This window comes from Corapipo altera, unplaced genomic scaffold (genome assembly GCF_003945725.1).
Source record: "Corapipo altera isolate COAL_440 unplaced genomic scaffold, ASM394572v1 61305, whole genome shotgun sequence".
NCBI lineage: Eukaryota > Metazoa > Chordata > Aves > Passeriformes > Pipridae > Corapipo > Corapipo altera.
The window spans coordinates 4,046,610-4,063,960 of record NW_020884909.1 but is presented as its reverse complement, the minus strand read 5'-3'; the positions used below and the strand labels follow the sequence as shown (position 1 = coordinate 4,063,960).

Sequence of the window (17,351 nt, the reverse complement as noted above, 5' to 3'; positions counted from 1 at the left end):
GTGCACTTCACTTGTTTCTGGCACAAGGATGAAATACACATATTTTTGCCCTGTGGAGTTCTCTTTGCTTCCTGCCTGCTCCAGCTCCAGTGGGGATCACCACCGACTGAGCCAGTGCTCCAGAAGTCCTGTCTCTTCCCCACTTGGTCTTCCTGCATCAGCCCTCATCCATGCCTGTGGTCTCCTGCTGCTGCTTGCAATACAACCCCATCTCCCCTATGGTATTAAATATTGTTCCTCTTTTCCTCTCAGTCTTCTTCTTCAAAGAGACATCACCATCTTGTACCTGCCCTTATCATCCCTACACATGCTACCCCAACTGCCTGCCTTCCCTTCTCCCCCTTCCATCCACCTTTACTGTGGGCGGGGGGCTGGAGGGAGGGTTGGCTGTGGATTTTTACAAAGGTTGGTAGTTTTTAAAATTATTTAACTATTTAAAAATTACATGATTAGGCTACTATTTCCTTCTTCTCTCTCCCCTGTCCTGACAGAGTCTCAGGGACAGAGATTCCCCATCTGCACAGCCCCTCCTCATTCTGCAACGGAACATTTTTTCACAGGGTGGGTATATAAACACCTGGGGATGCTCCTGAGCCACAGCAGTGAGAAGCAAGCCAGAGGAGGAACTGCAGGGCCAGTGACAGAGGCTGCAGCTCCTGCTCCCACTTTGGGAAACACTCTAGTTTCACATGCTGGTATAATACAACCACTTCCTTGTCACATACTTCTCCAGGGCAAATTCATATGCATACTCTTTCTTCCCCAGCCTCTCTAGCTGAAACATTTTACAAGTCATTGTGAAATCAGAACTAAAAAGACCAGGTGATAATGGAAAGGAAGTGTACAACATGAAGGATAAGCCCAAACATGTCTGGTATCTTCAGCTGCACTGAAAACACTTCAGAGTTGTCAAAGAAACATGGGGGAAGGGAAAGAGAATTATGTACTGCCTGAACGGTGCAGCACAAAGAGCAAGGTAAAATAGAAAGATACTTGTTACATAGCTCCTGAGAAATGAAGCTGAGAGCAAAGCCTGCAAAACACTATGCGGAGAATTGTGCAATGTGTTCCAGAAGTTACACCTCTTTCTGAGGAAACAGCACGTGTAAGAGATTTTTATGCACATTTCCTAAAGTACTGGCACCCTACAGAATCCTTTTCCACAGTGCATTTGGGATTTTTAGACAAAAACAAGAAAACAGTATCAGAGCAGAATCCACAAGTCTCTAAAATTAAAGTTGCTATACAGAACTGAGCTCATAAGAAACCAGCAATAGTTTCAGGATTTAACTGTTCCATCAGTATTCACGTAATTCACAGACATTTCCCCCACATAAATGTACTGCAATCATAATCACTTACTAAAGTCAAATAGGAACAGATCTATCTCAGAATTTCGGTGTAGCCAAATTCAACTGATTAAAAACACTGACCATTCAAACAGATTATTTAATACCACACCAAAGCATGCATACTTGATGGAAATTAGAAAGTAGTGAAGGGAAGAAAGCTGGATGGGTCCTTAAAATCAGTGCAAACCAGGACAAACAATAGCATATTATATGACATCACAAATCAAATTACTGAAGCCATGAAAGGTATTACACAAAGATCACTAAAAGAATTTTGCCATCTTATCTAAGAGTTACATATTGGAGATCTATTTAGAAGCCTTACTTGAAACAAATGTATAGAAATGGATGTAATTAACAAATCCATTGAGAAATTATTTTGGTAAGAACATTGGGGAAGGAAATTAGATAGAGTGTATGTGGCTGCACATACCATGAATACCAGAGTATGCTGGGACAATAAAACAATGCTGACAAAAATAATTTGTTAAATTAATAATACCTGGACCTCCTGTCAAAATTAGTCTCAATTAGATATGAATATTAATCTATTTTTATTATGAGCACAAAGTACATTTGCTTAGCATAAGTCTGCTGGACTTCTTATCAGGGGCTTCTCACCAAGCACTTGAAATGTTGCTTAGAATTCACAAAAAGTCCATGAAACCAGGTCCAATCTACTTAAGCTTAAAATCCATATCATGTTTTGATGGTTTTAGTATCACAGAGAATATTCATAGACCTGTCATCTGTGTTTACATCAATATTTAATGTGAAATATAAAGTGACAGTATTACCCACCTGACTTTCCCAACTTCAGTTACTCTAGTCCTTTGTTTAAGCAGCAAGTTATTCAGTGAAGAGATCCCCAATACTAGAGAGAAAGGAAAAGAGAAAAAAATTTACATAAGTGACCATGTATTACAGCTCCTAATGCAAATTATTCACAATCAAGAGCAATGTAAGTTCATGTTTCCAGAAAGAAAACAGCTACCAAGGAGGAAAAGTCAGAAGTTTCTCCAATAGTTCTCTTTTGCAGAGCACCACAGATGTCAGAATGACAGAGCTACTTCCATATATGAATGAATTGAAGGATTAGAGGCTACCTTGTTCACAGCAGTGTTGGAAGAAACTTTCACTGACTTGTGACTCTCAGGTCTTTATTCTTTTATCCCAATATGTTCACACACTGTTTAAAATACATAAATAATTTATATGTATATATACATACATATGACAGTTATACAAAGTAAATAAGGAGAAAGGGTACAAAAGCAGTAACTACTTAGCTCTGGCTGCTTTCTTTGCTAGGCTCAGACTTTAATATTGGCAGGAGCATGTGGAAAGGCCCTGAACCAGATATATATTCCAATTTTTTTTGTTGTTGTTGTTGCAAGATTAGCTAGGTAATCTTTCTTAATGATCAGACTTCAGATTACTGGTAATACCAGGTAGTTCAGGGAATAACTAGTTTGTACTAAGTCCCAGTAAAAATGTGTTGGCAGTTAAATCATGATCTGTGTGAGGTTTAGCAAACAAGTTTGTTATTGAGTTATCATCCATGACATCTGTTACCAAGTTCAGCAGTTCTCAGCTAAAGGAAGGATGGATTACAAGTACTGCAGGCAATAACAGAAAGGAAACACATTCATAAGAGTTGGCTCTGAGAGACAAGAAGAATCACTGCTATTTGAAGTGGTAGCAGATTATTTACTCCTGTTAAACCTGTATCCAAACAAAAAAAAAAAAACAAAAATGCAAACACAATAAATCAGAAAACAGCCTGTGTTTAGAGAGCATCCACCTGTAATGACAAACTGTCACGACAGCATTCATATATCAGAAGTGAGCTTCAAAACAGACAGAAGCTGCACAGAAAGCTGAAAACCCCAAACAATCCAGTTCACACTTCAAATGTGCACGCAAAAATAAGGCAAATGCAGCAGTAAATCAGATTTTATGCATTTCCTGTGTTTAGGCAGGGCAGTGTTTTTGTAGACTTTATTTTTAAAAAGAAGCAAAACAAACCCACAAACAAAAAGCCCCACCTCTCTGCTACACTTCAGATACCCGATGTTTTAATTTTCACGCTATATGTCAAGGTATTTGCTTGCTGACATTTACTGGGGTCTTGTTTGTCATATTTCAGCCCTTCCTTGTTCACAACCTAGGGAACTGAGTCTTCTATTTTCTCTCAGACTGACATAAGACAGATTTAAAAAGTAAAATTAAGGGGTTTTTATCTTTACCTACATAGTGTTCAGAAAAGATTGTCAGAAAAATTATGGACTAGAAACAAAGAGCTAAGGCAGATGAGAGCAAGTAAAATAGACTACAAATGCAGAAAAATGCTAAAACAAAAGAAATATGTTGGGGAGGAAAGGGGGAAACTTGTCTGCACAGCACTACATGTCAAGAGCTCTGAGCACCTTTTTTATGAGGATAGAAATCTGGGTGTTCAAAAAACAAATACATCACATGGATGGATTACTAAAAGAAACAGTATTAAGAATTGGCTATAACTGCCTTCAGGAAAATAATGTTTGATTATTGTACAGTTCTGACAGTGACACAAGGAGACTCTGCGGAAAGTATGAGATTCCAGTCTCCTCCCTTTGGCTAAGGAGTGAGACAACAGGTTTTTACTCTTTGTTTATTCTTAGTTACCACAGAGTAATGAAGTGGAGACAAAAGTAAACTTTAATTAAGAGAACAATAAGCTTAGCAGACTACATAAAAGGTGCAGAGTTGCTGGATGAGGGTTGGAGAACTACAGATCCCAAAGATGGGACATCTAGTTGGAGCAAAGCAACAGAGCATACAAGAAAAACACTTCAACAGCATGGTACTTGGGCTCCACATAAGCTATATAAGCTATGTAAAATATTCAGAATACCTGTAAATAGAGATATGATGACTTCTCCCCCCACCCCAGTAAGACAACCATACCATAATAAGTTGTTCCTCTGACAAAACAACCGAGCAACCAGCTTACAGCACATGATACCACACAGGCTGCTTAACAACCTCAATATGAAAGCAAACAAACCCCTTAATGCCAGCAACACAAACATGTACCCTGAGAGCAGGTGTCTATTTTGTAACTGAATTGTCATTGAAAATTAGCTACCTTCCAGTTCAAGACTCTGTAGACAAAATCTGATATACAGTTGTGAGAAACAACCAGTTTAACTGCAGTTAAGCAAAGACCTCCTCACTCAAATGCAATGCAACTGAAAGCAAAGTGGAAAAAGATCCATATTAGTAAATTTTACTAAGAGAAAATTGAGACAATTCAGCATTATGAGATGTTAGCATTGAGTACACATTGATAGCATACATAACATCCTGAACATGTAGAGACTGCAATTCTGTATAAACAATTTCAACATGTAACAAATGAGGTAAGGGTAAAAATAAGAGTATCTGTATTTACAACTTCTAAGACGAATGCCTTCCTCCACCCCTCTCCTCAAAGAAAATTAGACCAAGTATAGACTTATAGACTTTCCTAAATTGTAGCATTAGAAATCTAGGGCCATGCTGTTAGAGCAGCAGGACAGAACAATGAAAGCCATCCTTGTACATAACATTTCAAAAAGTCTGTCACAAATGAGATGATGTGGACCAGTGGTTGTAAGTTATCATGTCACAGCTATTTGGAGTCTCACGTGAAAGAAGCCCACATCCCAATGGAGAATTTAATTAACAAAACCATTTCTATAAATGGTAGACTTTTGGCTTGAAAGGCTATTAAATGACAGCAGAGGGGAAAGAATGGCTGTTTGCAGGTACTACCAAGGCACACTACTAATCAAGCCGTGCCCACTTTCTGTTAAGTCTGGACAGCTTATTGCAGATCTGCCCACATCACTCTTTCATTAAAAAAGTCAGTTATAACTAGCAATTGTCTAACTGTTATCATTTGCATGAGAATTTGAAGCTTTATGCCTGTCTGAAGCCTTGTTTTCAAGGCTGTGTTCCTAAGTAATAATTAAATTACTGATTTAACCAGTTACAAGAAATCACTAACGTTGTCACACTAGCAGGTCATTTTATCATCATCCTGATATTATCTGGTCAGATGATTTCTTATTTGTCTTAGTCCACCACAGCTTAAAAGTCACATTAGCCTTTTTTTGAGGAGTTCACTATGAAACCCGTGTATGAAAATGAAGATGACAAGGTACAAATCAATATGGTAAATGAGGCACAGGTTACCTTAGAAAGGTGAAACATATCTACAGTGCTTCTACTGAGGAGACACACATTATTTTAGAGAACCTAAATGCCAAAGAAGTATATTTTAATGGGGCAGTTACAGAAGCATCATAAGCATTAACAGACTTGAGAAAATTAATAGTTATTCCTAAGCATCAAATTCAGAGAGGAAAATCGTCAGTGTAGCCCCACAACATTTTCTAAGTTGTTTTCTAATTACACAAAACAGGTTGAAATTTGGTAGAGAACTTGAAAACACTACACATGTAGAGTAAGCTTTAAAAATGCATTTGTGTCATAAGAAAAGCTATTTTCTAAGCTACAGAGACCATAAGTTAAAGGTACATGAACAACTAGTTAAGTAGCCTGCAAACATTCAGTCTTTTCCGTTGAAAGAAAAAAAAAAAGCAGTGAACTCTAGCAGTTTCACTGGTTTATCCACAAGAAAATGATACTCTAAATTTTATATTGGGTTTTACAGTCTTCATTATAACATCTAACCTTTTCATCCTTTTGCAAGCTATTAAAAAGAGAAAGGGAAAAAATATCAAGGACTAGTCTTGCACCTGCTAAGTAATGTTCACCCCCATAGACATAAATAGTATATACACAGAGATTTACAACCATCCTCCTATTCCAGCCAATGGCAAAGTCACATACATACAGAAAATCAGAGACAGCCAGTAAAGTACACTTTATTATTTCATTATGAAGCTTATAACTGGTCACATTCATTATGGTTCTATTAAATGAATTGGTGCACCAGAGTTAGGAAATGTCAGTGAGTTCAGAGCTGTGCATATTTGGCACCAAAAGAGCCATAAGGCACATAACATTAAAGGTAAGTTGACAAACAAAAAAAATCATAAAAGTTCATTTTACTTTCTCCTATTCCTATCAGAGGGATACAAATCTCAAAATTAGAGTCCTTTACAGAACAAATTAGAGACAGAATTTACAGTTAGATACGTACTTAGGTGGAAGATAGCCTAGGAGAGAACTTGGGAAGAGTAGCCTGCTTCAACTTATCTCTGAACATCTTTTCCCCACCTCAAACATTTTTTTCAAGAGATCCTTAGAAGACAGCAACACTAAGACATTTCAATTCTTTATAATGTTCACATTTACTTCAGTTGGCATCCAGAAATCTCCCCGAGGACAAAAAAAGTGAAAAAATAAAATAATTCTTTTGGAAATCAGCAGGTGTCAGACACCTAGAAGACTGACCTCCAAGTCATGTTTATCTGTGCTGGTATCTGGCTTTCCTATTTCTTCTCTATTCCAGTGAAACTCCTTGGCTCATCAGTGACACATATGTCTACTTGGAAGATGAATGGACAATGCTGCATGAATACACTAAGGAGAAGACTGAAAGACACCTTGGTCAGAGGCTGGGAGCACAGAAATTCAGCTACATAAGGAGTGAAATGTTTTTTAATATTTCACTCTAATTAGACAAACTAAATTTTTAGTATGGAGACATTCAGTATGTATGACAGTGTTTGAAAGGCTAAGCCTTTCTAAAATGAAGGAAAAAGTATCTGTGCCCTAATGCTTCTTTCTCAGATTATTTTACTATCATAAAGGCTTTCATTTTTTTTTGTAAGGAAACAGTTGAAGGAATCTAAGACTATCAGGAGTTTTGGTGGGAGGAAGGTGCATTTAGCATATTTTTCAGAAGCAGTTACTGTGTTTTCACAGCTGCCAATACAGACTTTGAGAACCTGCCATGGCAGGTTCACTGATGCATCAGGTAAAGGATGTAATTTACTTAAATTTTCCTTCAAATTCTAGTATGAATAATCCCTTAGCTGTCTGCTTTATGTCACCCAGGTGGCAATCAACCTGTGTGCTACTACAAATACTGCACACAACAGAAACAGAAGTCTGAGGGAATCAATGGAACAAAAAAAATCCCACCCAAACCACTGTTTGAAGTCCTACTGACCCTCCAGTTTTGTCTTTTAAAGAACTGGGAAGAGCGATAGTCTGTTAGCGGACGTTAAACGTCTCTCTCCTCCACAAGCAAGTCACTAGATATACAAATGACTCCCCTGCCTACAGTGTTCAGCCTTCACAAAAACAACCTTGAAAAAACACAAGTTGTTTTCTTAAGGCAAAGACTGTCAAAGTCATCACTTCCCACACCGGCACTCTCGAAAGGAGGCCTGGCATTTTGAAGGAAGAACACCACGGTAATAAGTGTTATTACTATGACAGATTGTGTACAACAAGAGAATAGCATTGTAAAAACAAAATACTCCAAGTAACGTGAGTGCACACACAGATGGCTCAGATCTACACACGACCGTGTAAGTTCAGGACAGTCTGACAGTTCATGTCACGCCAGGCTAATGACTCTGTTCTGCTGGTGGCACAGGCAGCTCTCATGAGCCTCCTCTGAGTCATCTGAACTCCTATGCAGCAAGAGCATTTTAACTCCACATCCTTCTTGGCAGTTTTGCTTTAGGTTTACCTATGCAACGACAGCGTGAAGAAGCTCACCCCCTCAGGCCATCTAACACAAAAGTCATGACTTGACATTTTGAACCCATATCAATGCCTCTGTAATTCTCAATGCCAGTGGGTCAGTGTTTTTAAACTAGTAAATTATTGCAACTCATCAAAATTTCATAGATTCATAAAACATCCTGAGTTGGAGGGGACCCCCAGGAACATCACAGTCCAACCCTTAGCCCTGCACCAGACAACCCCACAATCACACCATGTACCTGAGAGCATTGTCTAAATATTTCTTGAACTCAGGTTTGATGCTGTGACTCTGGGGAACTTGCTCAGTGCCCAGCCACCCTCTGGGTGAAGAATCTTTTCCTAATATCCAGCCTAAACCTCCCCTGTCACAACTTCAGGCCATTCCCTAGGGTCCTGCCACTGGTGTCCACAGAGCAGAGATCAGTGCCTGCCCCTCCTCTTCCCCTCCCAAGGAAGCTGTAACTGCAAAGAGGTCTCCCCTCAGTCACCTCTTCTCCAGGCTGAACAAGCCAAGTCTCAGCTGCTCCTCATACAGGTTCCACTCTACGCCCTTCACCATCTTCATAGCTCTCCTTCTTAGAGGTTTCAATCAATATAGTAATGGAAAAAACAAATCACTCTTCATCCAAGCCTCCAATATATTTATATCTCCAGTTTACTTAGACTACAGTAGTAGAGACAAAAGTTAGTTTTAACTTCACTCCTATCCACTTTTCCTATAAATTCATAGGCATTTATAAGTTTATCTGTCATCAGCGCTGACTGAATAAGGGCAATTAAGAACCAGTTTCAGCACTCCAGAACACAAAACAGTTCCTCTCTGAAAAAAAAGAAACAAACTAGTATTGATGACACTTCAGAACTAATTCTGTGACTGAGGCAACAACTGCATGTAGAAAAGCATCCAGATAGGCTTACCCAAAAATCGAGAACCTTAAACATTCACAGTAAGTTGGCAGAAATCACAAGGACGTGCTATCAGTAGTAAGTGTCCTTGCTAGGTAGATCTAGTTGGAAAACAGTGACTTAAGCCTGTCCATAAGTTCTCAGAGAGGGAACAAAGAACTTTTGAAATTTCTTTGCTATATTGCAAGATTATCATGTGCCATTTTCAGAACAGAAAGAGGATTCAATAATTAGCCACATATCTGATTATTTCAGTGGATTTGTTTCAGAATCGCAAAAAAAAAGAAAAACCCAACAATTAAAAAAAGGAAGATGGGGAGTTTTAAGTCCATTATATTACTTTGTTTTTAATTAAGCAAAGAACATATCTATGTCAAAGAACAAGCAGTGCTAGTGCCACTGAGCATATGCAATATTAAAAGATTCTGTTAAATGCAGATTCCAACTTTAGCCTTCCTCCCACATGTGCACACACACATTACCATGGTGATGTGCAAAATTTGCTGCCTGGGATTTTGGAACAGTATGGCATTTGAAATGCCCTCAGCATCTTTGAATAGATGCAAACACAAATTAAGTTACAATTAAAGAGACAGTAAGTCACAAATAGTTTCGATAAAGTTGTCTGTACAGAAGAACACTGACAAAAACATCTTAGTATGACCTCAGCCAGGAGAAAAAAAAGCAACAAAGCTTTCACATCATGCTTTCTGTGCTTGAAAGATAGGGACTGAAGTTTAATAATTTGAAAAAAGAAATAGCATATATACAGTATAAAAAGCATAATCTAGAATCATCCATTATCTCAGTCAATATTTGAGCAGCTCTCTATAGAAGTGTCACTTTCAGAACAATGTATTTTTTTCAAAGGAATTCTTAATTTATATACTATGTACTATTTAACTAAAAGGCACACTTGGACTCTGGACTATAACAGACCTGTGCCTATTGCTTCTCCCAAATGGGATTGCCCTTGATGCAGTTTCCTTTAATTTATCACAGTTTTCAACTGAAATACATAATAATAATAATAATTAAAAAAATCTTAATAAATAAGGATCATCTTACTGTGAATATGTACATACCCTGACAACATAGAGGGCAAAGGACTGGGAGCAAAGGTGACAATTGTTGATTCTTTGTGCCCCAACTAAACAGTAAATACATTAACAAAATGTATGGAGAGACCATTCCCTGCTCCCTCCTCTCTCCACTTCAAAATTAGAGGTTACTTAAAACACATATATTTAAACTATTCTTCCAGTCCATTGTACATTGACTTCTTGGATATGTCAACACCAAATAGAACGGGTAAACTCCCGCTTCTGAAATACTTACACATATTTTTGGCTGGAGGAAACAGCTCCTATTGTATCTCAAAATCTCTTTACACAGTTCAAATAAACAGAATTACTCTTAACTTAAAACAATCTTCTTACATCAATTTTAATTTTTTTAATTACATCAAGGCAGAACAAACCTTATAAAACTCAGCTTATTAGAAAAGAACTTTAGTGCAAAAAATCAGGGCAAGATACCGTTGACTTGAAGAGTTAGAAGGGGAAATAGGTAGTTGAGCTCAAATGAGCAATAGTTCTTGGGAAGCTTTAAAGGAGTAGGTGGAATTCCTTTGGCAACTGGTGTTTGATGCTAATAGCTGCATCACCGTAGGGCCAATTAAAAGAGTCAGCACAAGAATTAGTGAAAACGAGCTGTAAGATAAAAGCAACCAACAAATGTAACAAGGCACTTTCTGCATATAATATTTCAGTATTTAGTAATATAACGGTTTTGACAAGGAAGCCAGATGCAATTTAGAGGAGTCCTGTTTTTACACAAGACTTAAACAGTTGGCCTCCAAATTCAGTGGGTGAGTACAAGAAAGATGATAGAAGGTACCCTTCCAAAAAGGAAAGGTATATCAAGCCCATACATGATAGGCCAGTACTTTGGGATAGAAAAGGCACTAAATTAAAGTCAAAAATTACAAACCTCATTGAAAAGGCAGAAACATTTATTTTTTCCGTGAGGACAATTGGGATTTTGACTGCAAAGGCTTTGATGACAAAACACTTTCTACTCCATGGAAAGAAAGTTTTCTTAAGGAAACATTTCTGAACTCTGTGTAGCAACTGATAAAGTTCAAGGCGCGTACAGTGAGAAAAAAACCAGGTTGAGCTGTACAGCAATTTGTAAAAAAGCATAAGATACCAAAACATCCAGGAAACAATGATAAAGTCTGTAATCAGCTACTTGGTTCATGCACTGTTTTGTCCTTGTACTGTTTATACATTGATAAAACAAATCGTTCTCTCTTTTAGCTTTAACAGCCACAGATACATACAGTATTTTACCCCCGTTTGCCTAAAGTGCAACTCTAAGTACTGTAACTGTTAAGCTGTGAAAAACTGTTGGATCGCAGTGGTCATCACCATGTGTGATATTCTCCCAGCCTTACAAGCCCCTTATTGTTTAGCTCAAACTTTCTCCTTTACTATGAAGATGAATTGCAATTTCTTTTCCAGCACCTCTCCCCCAGCACAGAGGCATTGGTTTATATAGTGCAGATAAACCTCACCCTGGGCCATGACACTTCTGTTACAATTTACAAACAGTGGGGAAAGAATTTAAATTCTGTTCAGTGAAAGACTGAGTTCACAGTTTTCTAATTATCACAGTATCAGATCAGGTGCTCGGGCAACTGCAACCCAACAGAACTTTGACATTACTAGATGTTGGCCTATAAAGTGATCCCTACTTTCAACACCAGCCAGATAAGTAAGCCATCCACTGAACACAATCCACACAGACCCATTTCAGTAGTTTGTTGAATATAGCTTAGCCATAACTTTGAAGTAAGCTGAACAGCTCCTAACTCTTCAGGCAGTGCAATTGTAAGCAGCTTGCTTTCTCCCATGCACCACTCCTGCACCTACTGCACATGCAGAGAGAAGGTATGAGTTCTCCCTCTGACATCTCACAAGAAATACTGCCAATTTGACTGGACAAAAAGCTAACTAAACCAGAAGAGAAAATTAATACAATTCAGTCATGTTTCCAGAAGAAGCCTGCAAAACCTGCTGACGATCACAGTGACACCTCACATCTTCCCCCTTACACCTCCTTTCCAAGACCTTCTGTTAATGAGACACTGACAAGGAATATGTAAGACTGCTTTGAAGTAGGTCTGCACTCCCTTAACTGTGCCTTGTATATGAGCAAGAGAGCTCCTCTTCCTCTTGTATGTTTAGGTGGTCAACAGAAACTACTGATCCTCTTAGAGCAATAGTTACCCTTGGACTGGCTGGGAATTTCATCTCACACATCCCCTAACAACCACCCAGAAAACACTGAACTTGAAAGAGACCAAAGGAGTGCTCAGGCACAGTAACCCATCTGTGTAACTCACTGAGCACAGACCCTCTTGTAGGACACTCACTAGCCTAACTTTCCTACATTCAGTTTGTTACTAAGTCAGCTTTCTTGCTGCTGAACTTCCTCTTCAATCTGCCCTTTATGTGAAGCCCTCACTTCAACATGTTCAGTGCAGCTGTTTGATTACTCTCCTACCCACTTCCATTTGCTTCAGGTTGCTCCTTCCTTGAATTTGTCATTGTTTCTTAACACCATTGCTAGTCACACAATAAAACAAGACATACTAATCATGTAAGACAGACTTGTTTCATCAAAATTACATGAAACCTCCAAGTGACTGTGAATAATCACAAGCCTCTCTTCAGATCTACTGAAGTTTTTTAAAGAAAAATAAATCCAATCCACCTCTCTCAGGATCAGCATCTTTCAGAGCAGCATTTCTCCTCCTCCTCTCCCCTTTATTTTTCTCCCAGGCTTGGCTACAGGAAGGAACACCACGTCCATGCTTTTCTAATGCATCTCCATCTAGTTAATTCAAAAATCTGTTCTTTTAAAAAAAAAAAATCATTTATTTGTGCAGTCATCATGTATGCTTTGCTTCAGTACTTTTTAATGTAAAAGTAATACAATAAGACAGCTACAACATTAAAAAAACTCCTTCATGTTAACCCTGCTAAGTATACTTTGAGAATTGGTAAAATTGCATTGGAAGACAGGTATTTATATGCTTCAGCCATGTTTGTGGGGTAAACAGCAGCCATTTCTCTACAGCCCTTCAACATATACAAGAAAGCATTTCTCTCACTTTTGAAGCATCAAAACAGCGACTAACACTTTCACAACACCCTAAGTTCTTTTCAAACTCTTTATCCCCTTTAAAGGTCAATATCAAAACTAGGGGACACAAGAAGACTGACATTAAACACGTAGGGCAGTTACCAGCAAACGTACTTTGATGAATGTGACACAGAGAGGTACAACAAGGCCCTAGGAAGGGCCACACTAGTCTTCATCCATTTTCTCTATCTATGCACACAGAGGTGTAGAACAGGAAACAGACACCCAGAGGTATGGCAGGGACCAAAGATAAAGGGGCCATTCAGACCTGTGTTTACGCAAGGCAACACTCTATAACATTAGCTAGAACCCTATCTAGCAAAAACATGTGTTGCGGTAATTAACTACATGATAAACTGCTACTTAGTACCTGGGCTCAGTCTGTCAAGCCTAATCAAGAGTTGCAACTGAGTTACTGAAAACTAATTCGAAGAGTCAAAGTATCACTCAAAAAAATTAGTAAAAATTAGTTACATTTGAATTTTATCCAAATGACACTGATCGTGTGGGTTTCTGCCCAGAGCTAACAGGAAGCATGACAGAGTTTGCAAAACAGACTGGCATGAGATTTTCTTTAGCAATATGGTATGCTAAGTTTACACCTAATTTGTCTCTCCACATCAAGCTAAGTTCACTGAAAATGAAAGTAAAAACAATCACCCAAAAAAAAAAAAAAATATCAGCAAGAGAGTTATTTCCATGGAGTACTTCAACACTGGGGGTTTTTTTTACATTATTGACTAATTTAATTTCACATTATGCTTCATGCCTAAAGGTTGGTCTATAAATCACACAAAGCAAAGCAAATATCTCAGTGACATTCCTAATAGTTGGAAAAAAATTCTTCAACTCCAAGGAACTACCATCTCAATTACATATCACAGAACGAAACCTGTTTTCCTTCTCCTTCCTTCTACAGAAAAAAGTATTTTTCTAATAGTGCACTATAATTCCAGCAAGAAGAAACTAAAGAGGCAAAAAAAGAAACTCCTTCGCACCCCACCTCTGGGAGCCAAAAGGTCTGGCACAAATATCTTAGGGGTTTGTGCAGGCTTGCTCTAAAAATCTTGGTCAACTTAACAGGTGTTACACGGACTCCTCCTCAGTGGATAATCAACTACAGCAACAACTCCTGATTAGCATTATTTCACCACCACAAACCATTACTCCCAGAAACCCAGGACAGTGTCATTTACACTTCTTGTTGGGGAAAGATATGAAATGAGACATTTAATACATCTTGTTTACTGCAATGCCTCCATACCACATGATCACCACTCTAGGGTTAATGTTTTATCACTGCAATGACAGCTCTGATATTTAGGCAAAAAAAAGGCACAGCAAAATATTTAGAAAGACACTCAATTTCTCATCTCCCTTTCCCGTTTCTAAATCAACTCAGTTTGGTTTTTGGACAGCAGAAACTATGATAGGACATTCAAAACACTTATAACTGGTCTTTTCCCTATCCTGACCAGCCAACATGCCCACACGGCTTCCCACAGACTGCATGTCAAGCCACCGTGGAACTTCCAACACCCTCGTAATAAATCAACAATTATTTTTTCAGCAAAACAGCCTTTAAGTGAAAAGATAATGCACGACAGAGCTGTAACGTTTCTGGACAAGCTACGCACAACAACAGTTTCAGAGTTATTCATTCCTCCGGTGCAGAAATGCCATATAATATTTTCTGGACTGCATGATGTAATTTCTAAGCTGTACAGCTTCGACCTAGATATACAGAAACTATATCCAGGTTCTAGTTTCTCACCCAAGCTAATGGGAGAAACCAAATTTAACAGAGCAGTGATGCATCTATTGACACACAATTCAGTTTATGTACATACTAAATTTATACAGTGAATTAACTCATGGCTTATTTGAGCTCCTACTTATTTCATTAGTGGCTGTAATCGTTTGCTGGATCACTTTCTGGATCAGTTTCATCTACAACAGCCCCATCTGCCCTTCAAAAAACATTATTATAGTAGAAATCTAGTATTTTACTACACCTTTCAAAAACCCATCTATGTTTCAAAACCATAAAAAACCAACTCTCAGAAATGTATCTGTACCTTCAGTGAGCTACTATTACCTAAACAAAATAATTGACTAAATATTGCTTATGAGCGAGGAAAAAGCAGTACCTAACCTCAATTACTTCAGTCAAATATAGAGAAACGTACTAGTATTATGCTTACAGGTGTTTCCTTAAAAGGTGACTGTCAGCCCTTGAGGAATAAATAAGAGAAATCACCAAAACAATACCTAAAGAAAGAGCTTAAGACAACTCAAGCTTAAGGCAACCCCTTCCCCCAGGTTTTACAGACTTTCTTTACTTTTCTACTTTTGACCAATTATCACAGTCCAGGAGGGAAATATACTTGTAATGGGCATGGGAAAAGCCTGCTTAGGGTTTCACTTAAATTACTTCTCCAGTTTTTGTCTCACAAACATGAAATCGTTACTCCTTTCATTCATGAATTCAAGTTCAGGACCAAAATCAGGAGACTTACAGTTTAATGCATATCCAGCTTCAGAGTTCAAAGTCACAGAGCCTCACGTTCTCGTGGCCTAGGAGAGAAAGAGTTATAATTCCGGTAAGAGCACACGGCCGCATACACGGAGCGACCGCCTCAAAACCGCACGCTTACACCCAGAGGGCAAGCGCCACGCTTCAAGTAACCGCGTTAAATACTAATTCACCTCTCCGGGCGCGCAAGAAATTCATAGCTGTTTGTACCCCAGCGCCTCTCCTTCCCCTCCCGGGCGGCCTCGTAGCGCTCGGGCAGCGCCGCGGGGCTCGGGGACGCGGGTGCGAGAGAGGGAGGGGAGGAGGAGCCGCGGCATCCCCGCCACGGCACCACGCCCTGCGCCGGGCACAGCCCGAGCCCAGCCCGAGCAAAACCCGAGCCCAGCCCCAGCAAAGCCCGAGCCCAGCCCCAGCAAAGCCCGGCCTCAGGCCGCGCTGCCCCGCCGTTCGTCCACCTGCCCACAGCAGCACCCCAGCAGCACCTGCCCTACCGCCGCACGCTCGGGCGAGGGGGCAGGGGAACACGACCATTAAAAAAAAGGGAACGAACAAGCAAGCAAAGCCCTCACAACCTCCCCACCCCCCCAAAAAAAAAAAAAAACAAAACCCCGCACGCACGCACACACACACACAAAAAAAAAAAAAATCACGAAAAAATAACCCCTCTTAATTTTTTTTTTTTTTTTTAATCGCCCACCAGAAAATGTGGTGCCGCTCGCTCCTCTCTTTGCCCGAGCGCCAGGAGCGATGACCGCCGAGCATCCCTCGCCGCGCCCGCGGCACTGCCCGAGCAGCGCGGCCGGAGCCTCCCCCGCAACGCCCCGCCCAGCACCGGCCCCCGCCGCCCCCGGGTACCCCGCTCGGCCCGCACTCGCCGCTTCCCGGCCGCGGGGTCGGCGCTCCGGGAAACACCGGGCTGTCCCAGGCGGCGGCGGCAGCGGCGGCAGCGCATCGCCCCCCTCCCCATCCCTCCGCTCGGCCCCCCGGGGGAAGGGAGCGGCCGCGGCGCAGCCCAGCCCGCCGGCAGGTACAGGGAAAGGCGGCGAGCGCGGGGTCCCCGCACCCTGCCCCGCCACTCACCGCTGCCCACGGCGGCGCCCGCTCCTTTGTCTGCCCGCCGCGCCCCGGCACCGCCGTGTCCCGCTGCCGGGCGCCCCGCGCCCCCTCCCCGCCGCGCCGGGGGCGGAGGAGGACGCAGCCGAGATCGGCGGAGGAGGAGGCCGCTGCCGCCCGGCGGTCACATGCAGCGGGCGGGCGCGGCGCAGGCTCCCGGCGGCTCCCGGGGGGCCCGGCCGGCAGCGTCCGAGGCGAGCTCGGGGGCGAAGATGGCGACCTCGGCGGCGCGGGGAGGGAATCCCCAGCCCGGCCCGCTCCGCTCCGCGCTGCCGGCTGGGCTGGGCTGGGCTGGGCGCGCCGGGGAGGGGAGGGGACAAAGAGCGGCTGCCGCTGCCCGTCAGCGCTATCGCCGTGCCGCCCGCCCCGCTCCTCCCCCGCCACCACCGCCCGCCCCGCCCCCGCCGCCCGCGGGCTGAGCGGTCCCCGCCGCCCGGCCGGACTCTGCCGGGGCGGGGAGGAGTAGCGGGTACCAGGTCACGAAAGCTGGTGTGGTTGTGCCCAGACCTCCGGGTCTC

The 17,351-nt window shown here is 41.4% G+C and overlaps 1 protein-coding gene across 5 annotated transcripts in view; it reads right to left on the bottom strand.

Annotated features, from left to right (window-relative positions):
* CDC42SE2 (CDC42 small effector 2) overlaps positions 1-17,064 on the bottom strand; it is an 85,761-nt gene extending 68,697 nt beyond the window's left edge. Inside the window, exons 1-3 of one of the 5 annotated variants that reach the window (XM_027653108.1) lie at positions 16,801-17,064; positions 15,704-15,761; positions 2,154-2,226 (exon numbers count right to left, since the gene is read on the bottom strand). The gene's annotated coding sequence lies outside the window, so the exon portion shown is untranslated. Of the gene's footprint in view, positions 1-2,153; positions 2,227-15,703; positions 15,762-15,893; positions 16,008-16,417; positions 16,526-16,800 lie in introns of those variants that run through there. The other 4 variants (XM_027653109.1, XM_027653110.1, XM_027653111.1 and 1 more) reach the window with 4 other exon arrangements.
* Positions 17,065-17,351: the final 287 nt, after the last annotated feature.